This window comes from Podarcis bocagei, assembly GCF_964188305.1.
Source record: "Podarcis bocagei genome assembly, chromosome: 2".
In the NCBI taxonomy this organism is placed as follows: Eukaryota; Metazoa; Chordata; class Lepidosauria; order Squamata; family Lacertidae; genus Podarcis; species Podarcis bocagei.
The window spans coordinates 1,078,269-1,092,883 of NC_138126.1; the positions used below are offsets into that span (position 1 = coordinate 1,078,269).

At 53.2% G+C, this 14,615-nt stretch overlaps 2 protein-coding genes across 5 annotated transcripts in view; both read left to right on the forward strand.

Moving 5' to 3' along the window:
• LOC308579715 (uncharacterized protein) overlaps positions 1 to 14,615 on the forward strand; it is a gene marked incomplete at its 3' end in the record, with an annotated part of 192,928 nt that overhangs the window by 81,650 nt on the left and 96,663 nt on the right. The gene's annotated exons all lie outside the window — the stretch shown is intronic.
• LOC308580586 (uncharacterized protein) overlaps positions 1 to 14,615 on the forward strand; it is a 91,258-nt gene that overhangs the window by 63,933 nt on the left and 12,710 nt on the right. The window contains exon 2 of one of the 4 annotated variants that reach the window (XM_081182449.1): positions 6,371 to 6,516. The exons of 2 other annotated variants lie outside the window; for them this stretch is intronic. The gene's annotated coding sequence lies outside the window, so the exon portion shown is untranslated. Of the gene's footprint in view, positions 1 to 6,370; positions 6,517 to 10,682; positions 10,779 to 14,615 lie in introns of those variants that run through there. One more of the 4 variants, XM_081182451.1, reaches the window with a different exon arrangement.

Sequence of the window (14,615 nt, forward strand, 5' to 3'; positions counted from 1 at the left end):
CTGAGTCCCCTCTGGCTCTATCTTCCTGGGGTGTCCCCCTAGTCTCCCCCCTTGCCCTGGCCACTGGTGCTCCTTTTTGTGAATCTTCTGATTCACTGGAAAGACTCGGAGATCTCGGGTCGTCGTCATCACTCATCCTTTCTTCTGCCTCCTCCCCCTCGCTCTCTGTTTCCTCCCTTGCCCTCGCCTCTGCTCCTGAACCCCTGACATCCATCCCCCCCTCGAAGCCCCCTCTCCCCCCCTCCCCTCCTTCCGGTGCGGGAGCTGGGTGCTGCCGTGTCAAGGGGACGAATGTCGGGTACAGTTCGCTTTCCGTGGCGGGCCTCCATCTGAAGTCTTCCGGTTCTTCCTCCCTGCTCTCGTCGACGACGGTCACCTCTGCTTCCATCTCTGTGCCGCCGTGCTCGAAACCCTGGTCGTCCCCGAAAACGTCCATGTCCGTTTCTCCCTCGCTTCCTTCTGGAGGCGTTGCTCGTGCTGGACCCTCCAGCCACTTTCTGCGCCACTGCTCCTCTGGTCGATCATCCCACCAATACGAGGGTTCTGAAGCAGATCCCGAGGGTGACCCCTCCGGGGAACGGGCGTCTCGTGTCGGTTCCTCATCCGAGTCGAACCCCCGGAACGTGCTGGCTGAAAGCGTGGGCGTGAAAAGCCAGTCGTCGAAAAAGTCCGCTGGCATTGGCCTATGGGGGAAGAGGGCATGAAACTCTTCCTTGAGCAGAGGTTCATCTAAAGCGTAGCCCGGCACCCAGCTGTTGGCACTGGCCGGGGTGCCCTCCTTAGCGAGAAGGTATTCTACCCCCTCTTCCCCCCATCTGGAGTCCAAAATCTCCGTGACTTCGTTGAGGCGCACCTCCTGTGCCACTCCCCGTTGCCTGGTTCCCTCTCGGAGCGGACTCGGCGCTGTTCCGGGTTCCTGAAACCTGTGCGGTGCCTTGTAGGGAGTGAGCACCGATCTGTGGAACACCGGATGCATTCTGGAACCCTCCGGAAGCGCCAGCCTGAAAGCCACCGGGTTGACCTGCTCTTCGACTTGGTAGGGCCCCAGTTGCTTATGCCCTAATTTCTTCTTGGCCAACGACCTGGCCGGCACTGCGTGGGCTGCTAACCAGACCCAGTCTCCCACATGGATCTCTTCGCCAACCCTTCTGTGTTTGTCTGCCTGCACCTTGTATGCGTGTTTGGCCAGCTCCAGGTGCCGCCGCAGCTGATCGTGGACTTCCTGCAACTCCGACGCGAACGCATCTGCTGTATGCGGCTCCCCCTCCACCAGTCTTTCCAGTCCCGGGAAGGTTCTGGGGTGCCTCCCGTTGTTGGCGAAGAACGGCGTGACCCCCGTGGACACGTGCTTCGTGTTGTTGTAGGCGAACTCGGCGAGCGGCAGGTAATCCACCCACGTCGCCGGCTGTTGATTCGCATAGCATCTCAGGTACTGCTGCATGATGGCATTGACCCGCTCCGCTTGCCCGTTGGTCTGCGGGTGTCTCGCCGACGCCAGGTTGATCTTGACGTTTAGGAAGCCCATCAGCTTCTGCCAGAAATTCGAGATGAACTGCCGCCCGCAGTCGGACAGAATAGACCGTGGCAACCCGTGAACCTTGAACACGTGGTCTATGAACAGTTTGGCGGTTTGTTCCACCGTGGCCACCTTCGCACACGGGATGAAATGTGCCATCTTGGAGAACAAGTCCACCACCACCAGCACGGCCGTCTTGCCCCTCGAGCTGGGCAGATCCGTGACAAAGTCCAGGGCCACTCTCTCCCATGGCTCGACCGGAGTTTGCAGCGGTTCCAACAGTCCGGCCGGCAGTCTGTGCACTGGTTTGGCCCTCTGGCAGGTGTCGCACCTCGCCACGTAGTCCGCGACCTCCCCTCTCATTCCGGGCCACCAGAAATCCCTGGCGACTAATTCCACCGTCTTCTCCTTGCCAAAGTGCCCGGCAGTGGGCGCGTCGTGCAGCTGATGCAGTACCTTGGCGCGAAGTTCGTCTCCCGGCACGTAGATGGCCCCTTTGCGGATGAGCAATCCATCTCTCAGCTGGAACCCGTCGGTCGCTGCCGTGCCCCTTTGCATCTCTGCCATCTTTGCTTGCGCGAAGGAGTCATTCTGCAACGCTCGTCGCACCGCCTCCAGGTCCACTGTCGCCGCAGCGCACGCCCACACTGTTGGTGCGAAGATGTGCATGGCGGCCGCTGGCGTGGCGTCCTCCAGATACTGTGGCTTACGGGAGAGCGCGTCCGCCATGATGTTGGTGTCCCCCGGGACATACTCTATTCGGAAATCGAAGTTCGCAAAGAACTCAGCCCAACGTATCTGCCTCTGGTTCAGGAACTGTGCCGTGCGCCAGTGCTCCAGATTCTTGTGGTCCGTGCAGACCTGCACCGTGTGCTTGGCTCCAATCAGGAAGTGCCTCCATGCTTTGAACGCTGCATGAATAGCCAGCAACTCCCTGTCCCAGATGGTGTAGTTCTGTTCGGACTTGCTGAGCTTCCTGGAGTAAAACGCTCCCGGCCTCCAAACCCCCTGCGGGTCCTTCTGCAGCAGGACTGCTCCGACGGCTCTGTCCGAGGCGTCTGTTTCAACTCTCATCGGCCTGCTGGGGTCGACATGAAGTAGCTGTTCTTCCGACGCGAAAAGACGCTTGAGTGCCTGAAAGGACTGCTCCGCCTGTGCTGTCCAGATGAACTTCTTTTTCTTGGAACTGAGCGTGTCCGTGATGGCCGCTGTCTGCATAGCGAAGCCTTTGATGAACTTGCGATAGAAGTTCGCGAAGCCGACAAACCGTTGGACCTCCTTCCGGTTGCGTGGGCTTTTCCAATCCAACACCGCTCGAACCTTGGCGCTGTCCATGGCGAGCCCCTTGTCAGACAACTTGTAGCCCAGGAAATCCACCTCCGTCACGTCGAACTGGCACTTCTCCAGCTTGGCGTAAAGCCTATGCTGCTGTAGCCTGCTCAGCACTTCCCTGACGTGTCTGTCATGCTCCTGCTGCGATTCCGAAAAGATCAGGATGTCATCCAAGAAACAGACGCACGTTTTGTAGAGGAGCCCCGCCAACACGTGATGCATGAAAGCTTGAAAAACGTGGGAGCCATTTTGCAATCCAAAAGGCATAACCCTATATTCGTAGGTGCCCAGGGGCGTGAACATGGCTGTCTTCCACTCATCTCCTTCCCGCATGCGAATGAGGTTGTACGCCCCTCGCAGGTCCAACTTGGTGAACACGCTGCCTTTGCGTACTTTTGCGAGGAGGTCGTCGATTCGGGGCATGGGGAAGTCCGATGGCTTGGTCACACTGTTCAAAATGCGGTAGTCCACTACGAGCCTTTTTTGGGGCGTGTCTCGCTTCTTCACAAAGAATACAGGACTGCCCCCCGCCGCCTGGGACTCTCGGATGAAACCGCGCTCCAAATTATGATCTATGAACTCTTTGAGTTCCTGCAGTTCGTCTTCAGACATGGAATACAACTTCCCTTTGGGCAGCGCCGCCCCCGGCAGCAGGTCAATTTTGCAGTCATATGGTCTGTGGGGGGGTAGCTTGTCTGCCTCCTTCTCGCAGAAAACCTCCAAAAATTCTGCGTACTTGTGGGGAATCGCTTGCAGCGTGCCGAGCAGCAGTTGTGACTCCTCTTGCTCCCCTTCCTGCTGGGGCATGATACAGTGTTCAGCACAAAAGGAAGAGCCGAAGGTCAGCTGCCTCTGGTAGCAAGCCAGCGTCGGGCTGTGCTTGTCCAGCCAACTCATGCCCAATACAATGGGCGTGTCCGACAGTTGAGTGACGTTGAAGCTGATGATTTCCCTGTGATTTCCAAGCCGCAGCACCATAGGTGGCGTCTGCTTCACCACTTGCCCCCCTAACAGCTCCCTGCCATCCACCGTGACAACCTGCAGGGGCAGCGTGGCAGGCAGCAACTGTATAGCGTGCCGGTCGACAAAGTCCTGCCCTATGAAGTCTGCATTGCTTCCCGAGTCGACGGTGATTGGTACATCCATGGTGATTCCATTGGGTAGCTGGAGCGATGCGGTGAGCCTCACTACTGGCTTGGGCGGGAGGGGGTCCATGGGCGGTAAAATCTCTGGGGACTGCTTCACTGACACGTCTGGCTGGGCCCCAGTGCCTCTTCCTCCAGCCAGACATCGTCGTTTCCCTGCTGTGGTTCTCCGTGCTGCGTTGCTGCAGTCACCATTGCTGAGGCTGCAGTGTGCTTGTGGAGCCTCCGGGGACACTCTTTCGCCATATGCCCTGGATCCTCGCAGATATAACACTTCCTGTTCCCTCTAGGAGGCTTCGCTTTCACTGCTGCCGGTGCTAGGGCTCTGGCTGCTGACTGAGCCCTTGCACTCCCAACCTCCATCGGTTCCACCCCTCCCCCTGTTGGAGGCGTGGATTGCGCACGCGCTGCTTCTCTGGGAAGGAAGGAGGAGCCCCTGGCTGGTTCGCGCCCGCTGCGCCCTTCGTCCCTGCTCCACGGACGTTCTTCCAGCCGCACCCCCACCGCCAGCGCCCTCTGAACGATCTCCTGCGTGGTCCGGGGTCTCTCCCCCCTCGCAATCTCATCTTTAACCGAGTTGTGCAAGCCCTCCCAAAAAAGGTCTCTGACAGGAGCCGAATCTCTGTCCCATTCCAGGGCACTGACCAAAGCGAAAAAGCGGGCATGATACTGCCTTACGCTGGCCCTCCCTTGCCTTAGTCCATGCACCTCCTTTCTGGCAAGATCCACGTCAATGCTTGATAAAAAACAGCCATCCATCGCTTTAATAAAGGCGTCCGCATTTTGGAGCGCAGGATCCTTATCTCTCCACAAATTGCGCAGCCATGCTTTTGCGTCTCCATGCAAATGGGACATGATGAACCCCACTTTCTCTTGTTCATCTCTAAAGTCTTTGTGCAGTAGTTGCAGTGCACACATTACGTCTGCTCTAAAGTTGGGGTACTGTTGCAAATTCCCATCGAAGTGAGAGACCAGACCGCCTGTGCGTCTCCCCAACCCAATCCCCTCTGATTTGGGTGTCTGTTGCCCTTGCTTCGTAAGCACGTCCAACCTGACCTGGAGATCCCTGTAGGCGGCAGCTGCTTCCTCCTCTCTCTTCCTGGACGCCAGCGCCTCGGCATTCAGTCGTGAAACTGCTTCTCTGAGTTCCGTTATTTGCTGTTCGGCCGTCATATTGTCTGCCGTTCGTGAGCTCTCTTGTAGGCACCCGCTTTCTCTCCTCTCCGCGAGGCCGTGGATGCCCACAATTTGATGGGACGGAGCTTACTGTCAGGGTTGCTTCCAGATCCTAGCTCACAGAGGATCACGCTAGCCAGCGATCGTTAAATAAAAGTCTTTATTGAGTTACAGTCTCCATTCTCGAGCTGCTGCGTGCAACCCTACGTCTTATGCTTAGATCGGCGAAGCTCCGTCTGAGTCTCCGCCCCTTGCGCACCAACTTAATATCCTAGCCCTGCTCCACCTTTTCTGCCTGACAGTTCTCCTCTGGGTCCCTCTGCCCCCCTGGGTCTCTTCCTTCCGGGATTCTTCTGACGCTGACCCCCCTGACTCTCCTGTCTCCTTGCGCCGGGCTTTAGGACCTGGCTCCCTTTCCGGGCTGCCTACTGCGCCACCTTCCTGTGCATTTGAACTTGGCGCGCGCGCCCAACCTTCCACTTTCCGTCTAACCGTCACTTCGCTCCCCGATGAAGGTGTGGCCACTCCTGACTCGTGCCCTCCCTCCTGTTGCGAGCTGCCAGCGCTTGATCCCTGGCGCTCTTCCTCTTTCCTACTCTCTGGCGGTGACGCTGGTCCCGATCTCCAACTGCTCCCCTCTGAGTCCCCTCTGGCTCTATCTTCCTGGGGTGTCCCCCTAGTCTCCCCCCTTGCCCTGGCCACTGGTGCTCCTTTTTGTGAATCTTCTGATTCACTGGAAAGACTCGGGGATCTCGGGTCGTCGTCATCACTCATCCTTTCTTCTGCCTCCTCCCCCTCGCTCTCTGTTTCCTCCCTTGCCCTCGCCTCTGCTCCTGAACCCCTGACAGGTATGTAGTTCTTTCTCTCTTTGACATCTGATATTGGGGGGCGTGTGTTCCACAGGGAGGGTGCCACTACCGAGAAGGCCCTCTGTCTGGTACCCTGTAAATGTGAGGGAACTGCCAGAAGACCCTCAGAAGTGGACCTCAGTGATGATATTTTCTTTTCCTTGTGTTAGATGCATGTTGAAACAAGGTGTGATTGACATGGGCATGTCTGGATCACAGATTTCTGCCCAACACCACTCCTCTTCCGGGACATACCTGTGATGTTTTGATGACACTATGAGAAATGTGTTGTGGGAACTATTAAAAATTCATGTAATCTTTGTCCTGGACATTTTCTTTTTTGCTCTCCTTAGAGATTGAGACCTTTGTTGCAACAAATAAAGGATCAGGCCTTCTGGCCACAGATTTGCTTCCTCATTGCTTGCCTGCCGCCTCGCGTTTTCTGATCAATCCAGCATCCGCAGGGCTAGACTCCAGCAAAGTTGGAAAGCACTTTAAGGTAGGGCACCCCAAGAATTGTTATTTTCACCTGGAAGGAGTTGGGGAGCTGTCAAAACCAAACCCCAGTTTTCCCCATGTGGCAAGACCACCTGGAATAATTTTACCCTTATGATTTCTATATAATCATATATATCCGTATGTATCCATATATCCATGTATCTAACTGATTTTTAATAGCTAAGGCTTCAAGGCTTCAGCAGAACTAAAATGCTTAGATTTTAGAAATCCAAAGCTGACCTCTGTCCCATTTCTCCCCCAGTGTCTTGCTAACATTTGAAGGAAATAATAAATCTGATGTGCTGGCACTTTCCTCCCTTGGAGACAGCTCCTCAGCGGCTGAGTCGGGGGAACTGGAAAAAATAGTTAACCGCAATGTTCTAGCCAGTAGCGGGGGCGGGGGGTTGTCCATGCTTTCAAAATAAGTTTCTTTTCCTCTTTCTTACTGTAAATTGGGGAAAAGGGCAGGCTGACGTACCATCTGAGAAAAAAGCAGAAGCAAGGGCATTCTTTACATGGTCAGGGGAAAAGCTTGTGTGCGCGCTCATTGGTTTGATTTTTGCTGCCATATACGATTATGTCAGGTTGCGGCTGTTTGTGCTGCAGTATAAAACCCCACTCCATAAGGATTTTGCTGCCCAGGCTCTGGAAATTATTCCACTGGGTCATTATTGCTCAGCAATAAAATATAACCTTCTTTTTCTCCACTGCTGTGTCTGTCAATTCTTGGACACAACTTGAGTGGGCCACAGGTATTCTAGATCAGTGTTTCCCAACCTTTTTTGGGCAAAGGCACACTTGTTTCATGAAAAAAATCTTGAGGCACACCACCATGCCAGATGGGGAAAGGTCACTTTTTACTTATGTAAAAAAAAATAAAAAAATAGTAACAGCATAGAAGGTAATGGTTAGGCTAGCATCCCTCTTCCAAATATGCTAGGTTTTTATTTGCAGGGACTGTTGTACATGGGAAGGGGAAAGGAAAGTTAATAGAAGGAAAGGCGGGTGGGAGAGAAAGAGAAAGAAAGAGGGAAGGAAGGGGGGAAGAGAAGTGGAAAGGAGGGAGACCGAGGCGGGGGAGAAGCGTCTGGAGAGTTGCTCTGAAGTTTGGGGGGCCGCGGGGGTGGGCGCGCGTCCCAGGAGGCGGAGGCCAGCCCGGGCTGGGAGCCGCGCCGCGGCCCAGGGGCGGAAGGCGGACCGCGGCTCCTAGGATGTGAAAAGGGGACGGCGGCGCAGGGGGAGGAGACCCGCACGGCTAGGGCAGCGCGCAGGGGGAGGGGAGTGGGCCAGAGGCGGGCGAGGGGGGCCGCGATCCCGCGCGCCGTGAACATGGCCTCCTTCCCCGCGGGCCCCGCCGAGCCCCCCGGCCTGGGAGGGCGGCGCGCCCCCGCCGCCGGAGGAGAGCAGAGGCAGGAGGAGGAGGACGAAGGCGCTGCCGAGGAGGCGCGCCAACTTCTGCCAACTTCGGCACCCGCCCCGTCACCGCAGGCTCCTCCTGGCCGAGAGCCAGAGGACGGCGGCGGAGCAGGAGGAGGAGGATCGGGTTTGGCGACGGCTGCTGCGTCCTCTCCAAGCGCAGGGCTGGCCTCCGCCGCACTCGCCGCGCTTCTCGGCGGAGCAGGTCTCGTGCGTGTGCGAGGTGCTGCTGCAGGCTGGCGACCCCGGCCGGCTGGGCCTCTTCCTGGGCTCGCTGCCGCCCGACGCCGAGGCGCCGTGCCTGGAGGCGCAGGCGGGCGAGAGCCTGGCCAAGGCGCGCGCGCTGCTGGCCTTCCAGCGCGGCGACTTCGCCGAGCTCTACCGCCTGGTGCAGAGCCGGCGATGGGATGTGGGAGGTAGCTCGCTCGCCGCCCCGCGTGTGCCTATGTGGGGCACGTTACAGCCCTGTGACGTCAGCGCCACGCAGGCAGGCAGACGGCGAGAGCCCCGCACTGGGCGGCCTCTCCTCGCTGCCGCCGCCCTGCCTCTCGCCGCCCGACTCGCCCGCCTCCCTCCCATGGCACACCAGGCAACGTCTAGTGTGCCGCGGAACACCGGTTGGGAAACACTGTTCTAGATATCCTTGCCACACCCATGACACAGAAGTTGCAGAGTCCGGCCTGCTGCTGGATGTGTCCCAATCCATAAAACAGTGTTGGAGAGGCTGCGTCTAAGACCACGTCTTTCCTTTTTGGTGGGGAGAAGATAGTGTTCCCCAGGTGACTGCTCAGTGTCCCAGTGGGGCTGCTTTTTTGGGGGGGAGCACTCTTCTCTGCCCCCCCTCCCTCAAGGCTGGCTCCATCTCTGCCCTTCAAAAAGGATCTTGCAATGCAAACATTGGGGGGAGCCCCCCAGCCCTTCTCCCACCCTTCTGATCCACGGGGAGGGGAGCCCTTCTCTATCTTCCTCTCCCTCCCCAAACCTCCCAATCACGTGGCCCCTCTTCCTCCTCCTCTCCAGGCCTCTTCTCTTCCGAAAATGAGGGAGGAGACCCTTCCCCTCTAACCTGCCTCTCTCTTAAACAACTTCTTTCCTCTCTGGGAAGTGGAGCTCAGTGACCAAGGGAGAGGAATGTGGGGCAAAAAGGGATTCTTCCCCGTCCCAGGAAACATCATTTCCCTTCCCTCCAAACAAGCTCTTTCAGTTCTTTCCTGAAAAGGTCTCAGGATCCATCCCCGGCAGCGGCACCCCCCCCCAATCCCTGAAAAGACTCCTCCTGGGGGCAGGAAGGGGGCACAGCCTGACCCCCTCCTGCCCCCTCTCCACTCCCCGCTATGGGGTGCAGAACTTGCCCCAGGACCCCGCAGGGCAAGTCAGGCCCACATCTCCTCCTCCAGCGACGCCCCCACTCGACTGGCAGCCACCCAGAGTGGCTGGGGAAACTCAGCCAGATGGGCAGGATATAAATAATAAATTACTATTACTATTATTATCACTAGTATTATTATTATTATTGGTCTGTGGTGCTCAATGTTTAGGTATAGTAAATATTAGGATTTAATTAGAACTTGTGTGTTATAGCGGGGATATGTTATAAGATAGTCTCAGTGTATTTTAGAAGGTATAGGAAGGTCTAGGACAGGGTCACCTGCTTCTGAGCATCAGAAATAAGCATGGAAAGAGTTAATATCATTAACCTACCGGAATCGGCCCCCACCCTTTGTAACAAGCAGCTGTAGTTGGGATTTAATATCAGCTCATGAAAAGTTGGGCACACGACCCGGAAAGCTGCCTGGCTCCCTCCGTCTGAAGGCGGAGATATGTACCACACGCCACAGTCGAATTCGGCTGGACTCGCCATGGGAACGCAGAAGGGGCAAGCAAGGAAGGGGGAGACGGCCAAAGAAACCTGCTCTCACACAAGTGTCCCCCCCCCGCCAATTCCGTAACATTAGCAAAGCCCAAGTTCAAACACCAGCCCCTATTTAAAAGAGGCCCCCGTAATGACCACACTGGACTGCCCTTTACGGTTGCCATAAGTTACTCTCCAGGGACGCGGGTGGAACTGTGGGTTAAACAACAGAGCCTAGGGCTTGCTGATCGGAAGGTTTTAATCCCCGCGACGGGCTGAGCTCCTGTTACTCGGTCCCTGCTCCTGCCAACCTAGCTGTTCGAAAGCAGGTCAAAGTGCAAGTAGATAAATAGGTACCACTCCAGCGGGAAGGTAAACAGCGTTTCCGTGCGCTGCTCTGGTTTGCCAGAAGCGGCTTAGTCCTGCTGGCCACATGACCCGGAAGCTGTACGCCGGCTTCCTCGGCCAATAAACCAAGATGAGCGCCGCAACCCCAGAGTCGGCCATGACTGGACCTAATGGTCAGGGGTCCCATTAGCTTTAAGTTACTCTCTAAGTCCCAAAAGTGTGTAGCAACTCCGGTCTACTTTGCAGGGCTGTTGTAACAGGGACATCCTACGCCTCGGCCCTGCCTCCCCCCCCCCATCGGGAAATGGGTGTGAAACCGACCAGACCCCCCCTCTCCCTGCAAGGGATTAAAAGAGATGAAGGGGGGTGTCACCTTCCTGCCCTGGAGGACTTTTTTGGAGGTGGGGGTAAGTCTCTTTCCCTGCTGTCTCCGGGGATCCTCTCAGGAAAGAATTGAGAAAATAGAGCTTGTTTGGAAGGAGAATTTGTCCTGGGAGGGAGGGGCCACTCATTCCTCACCCCCCCCCAGGTCAGTGAGCTCCACGTCCTAGAGAGGCAGGGAGGTTTGGAGGGGGCAAGGGGGAGGGGAGGAGCCTGATCCACATTCCCGGAAGAGGAGCAGCTCTGCTGAGGAGGAGGGAAAAGAGGTGCGAAATATATCTATATATTGGGGGGGGAGAGACTGGGGAGTCCATGGAAGGGTTAATGGGGGCGAGAGAGGCTGGGATGGAAACCTCTCCCTCCCCCCCCCCCCGTCTTCCTTCTGGGATGGGGAGAGATTTGGCAGGAAGGCTGAGCCGGCCAGGGGGGGCCCTGGTGAAAGGGGACCCTTGGGGGTGGAGGGAGGAAGGGGAAAAAGTGTGTGTCCCCAGATAAGACTCCCATCATCCCTGGCCATGGAATATGAAGCTGATTTGAAGATTGGTTTCTTCTTTACATATTATTATTATTATTATTATTATTATTATTATTATTATTATTATTATTATTATTATTATTATTATTATTATTATATTCAGGTAGACACACCACTGGTTTCATCTTCTTTCTTTTCTTTCCCACAATGGATGGATGTTGTTGTTTAGTCGTTTCGTTGTGTCCGCCTCTTCGTGACCCCATGAACCAGAGCACGCCAGGCACTCCTGTCTTCCACTGCCTCCCGCACTTTGGTCAAACTCATGCTGGTAGCTTCGAGAACACTGTCCAACCATCTCGTCCTCTGTCATCCCCTTCTCCTTGTGCCCTCCATCTTTCCCAACATCAGGGTCTTTTCCAGGGAGTCTTCTCTTCTCATGAGGTGGCCAAAGTACTGCAGCCTCAGCTTCAGGATCTGTCCTTCCAGTGAGCACTCAGGGCTGATTTCCCTAAGAATGGAGAGGTTTGATCTTCTTGCAGTCCATGGGACTCTCAAGAGTCTCCTCCAGCACCAGAATTCTAAAGCATCCATTCTTTGGCGATCAGCCTTCTTGATGGTCCAGCTCTAACTTCCATACATCACTACTGGGAAAACCGTAGCTTTAACTATACGGACCTTTGTTGGCAAGGTGATGTCTCTGCTTTTTAAGATGCTGTCTAGGTTTGCCATCGCCTTTCTCCCAAGGAACAGGCATCTTTTAATTCCGTGGCTGCTGTCACCATCTGCAGTGATCATGGAGCCCAAGAAAGTAAAATCTCTCACTGCCTCCATTTCTTTCCCTTCTATTTGCCAGGAGGTGATGGAACCAGTGGCCATGATCTTCGTTTTTTTGATGTTGAGCTTCAGACCATATTTTGTGCTCTCCTCTTTCACCCTCAATAAAAGGTTCTTTAATTCCTCCTCACTTTCTGCCATCAAGGTTGTGTCATCTGCATATCTGAGGTTGTTGATATTTCTTCCGGCAGTCTTAATTCCGGCTTGGGATTCATCCAGCCCAGCCTTTCGCCTGATGAATTCTGCATATAAGTTAAATAAGCAGGGAGACAATATACAGCCTTGCCGTACTCCTTTCCCAATTTTGAACCAATCAGTTGTTCCATATCCAGTTCTAACTGTAGCTTCTTGTCCCACGTAGAGATTTCTCAGGAGACAGATGAGGTGATCAGGCACTCCCATTTCTTTAAGAACGTGCCATAGTTTGCTGTGGTCGACACAGTCAAAGGCTTTTGCATAGTCAATGAAGCAGAAGTAGATGTCTTTCTGGAACTCTCTAGCTTTCTCCATAATCCAGCGCATGTTTGCAAGTGGGTCTCTGGTTCCTCTGCCTCTTCTAAATCCAGCTTGCACTTCTGGGAGTTCTCGGTCCACATACTGCTTAAGCCTGCCTTGTAGAATTTTAAGCATAACCTTGCTAGCGTGTGAAATGAGTGCAATTGTGCGGTAGTTGGAGCATTCTTTGGCACTGCCCTTCTTTGGGATTGGGATGTAGACTGATCTCCAATCCTCTGGCCACTGCTGAGTTTTCCAAACTTGCTGCCATATTGAGTGTAGCACCTTAACAGCATCATCTTTAATATTTTAAATAGTTCAGCTGGAATATCATCACTTCCACTGGCCTTGTTATTAGCGGTGCTTTCTAAGGCCCATTTGACTTCACTCTCCAGGATGTCTGGCTCAAGGTCAGCAACCACACTACCTGGGATGTACGAGCCATCCATATCTTTCTGGTATAATTCCTCTGTGTATTCTTGCTACCTCTTCTTGATGTCTTCTGCTTCTGTTAGGTCCTTACCACTTTTCTCCTTTATTATGGTAATCTTTGTACAAAATATTCCTTTCATATCTCCTATTTTCTTGAAGAGATCTCTGGTTCTTCCCATTCTGTTGTTTTCCTCTATTTCTTTGCATTGCTCGTTTAAGAAGGCCTTCTTGCCTCTCCTTGCTATTTTTTGGAAATCTGCATTCAATTTCCTGTATCTTTGGCTTTAGCTTCTCCATCTTTGGCTGCAGAGAATATAATCAATCTGATTTCGATGCTGCCCACCTGGTGATGTCCATGTGTAGAGTCGTCTCTTGTGTTGTTGGAAAAGCGTGTTTGTGATGACCAGCTTGTTCTCTTGACAGAACTCTATTAGCCTTTGCCCTGCTTCGTTTTGATCTCCAAGGCCAAACTTGCCAGTTGTTCCTTTTATCTCTTGATTCCCTACTTTAGCATTCCAATCCCCTATAATGAGAAGAACATCCTTCTTTGGTGTCACTTCTATAAGGTGTTGTAAGTCTTCATAGAATTGGTCGATTTCAGTTTCTTCAGCACCCATACTTGGTGCATAAACCTGGATTACTGTGATGTTAAAAGTTCTGCCTTGGATTCGTATCGAGATCATTCTACAGTGGTGCCTCGCAAGACGAAAATAATCCATTCCGCGAGTCTTTTCGTCTAGTGGTTTTTTCGTCTTGCGAAGCAACCCGATTAGCGGATTAGCGCTATTAGCGGATTAGCAGCTATTAAAGGCTTAGCGGCTTAGCGGCTAAAAGGCTATTAGCGGCTTAGAAAAAGGGGGGGGGAGAAAGCGAAAAAAAATCGGAACACTCGCAAGACGTTTTCGTCTTGCGAAGCAAGCCCATAGGGAAATTCGTCTTGTGAAGCAGCTCAAAAACGGAAAACCCTTTCGTCTAGCGGGTTTTCCATCTTGCGAGGCATTCTTCTTGCGGGGCACCACTGTATCATTTTTGAGATTGCATCCCAGTACAAACTTGACATCTTCAGAAACAGATGGGTTTCAGAGGGAAACGGAGTTAAACGTGGTCAAAAAAGTGAAATACCTGGGGGTTAACTTGTCTTCCAAAAATTTGAATTTATTCAAAGACAACTATGAAAAATGTTGGTCTGAAGTTAAAAAAGATCTAGAAATTTGGTCAAGACTGAAACTTTCCTTGTTGGGCCGAATAGCAGCTATAAAAATGAACGTTTTGCCAGAGATGTTGTTCTTGTTTCAAACCTTACAGATCGTGGACAGAGTGGAATGTTTTGGAAAGTGGCAGAAGGATATCTCAAAGTTTGTTTGGCAGGGCAAAAAGCCCCGAATAAAGTTTAAAATACTAACTGACGCAAAAGAAAGAGGGGGGTTTGCCCTGCCAGACTTAAGGTTATATTATGAAGCTGCAGCCTTCTGCTGGATGAAAGATTGGTTGTTGCTAAAGAACACTGACGTCCTAGATCTGGAAGGGTTTAACAATTCCCTAGGATGGCATGCGTATTTGTGGTACGACAAGGTAAAGACACATAAAATGTTTAAAAACCATATTGTCAGAAAAGCAATATTTATAGTCTGGATAAAATATAAGGATTTGTTAGAAAATAAGACCCCGAGGTGGTTATCACCAGTGGAGGCCAAGGCTCGGAAAAGACCCAATATGGAGGTCGGCTGGCCGACATATGGGGAAATAATAGAAAAAAATGGAGATAATTGGAGGTTACAGAGTTATGAAAGACTAAAGGATAAGGTGCAAGATTGGTTTCATTATGCCCAAATTCAGGAGGTGTTTAAGATGGATAAAAAAAAAACAG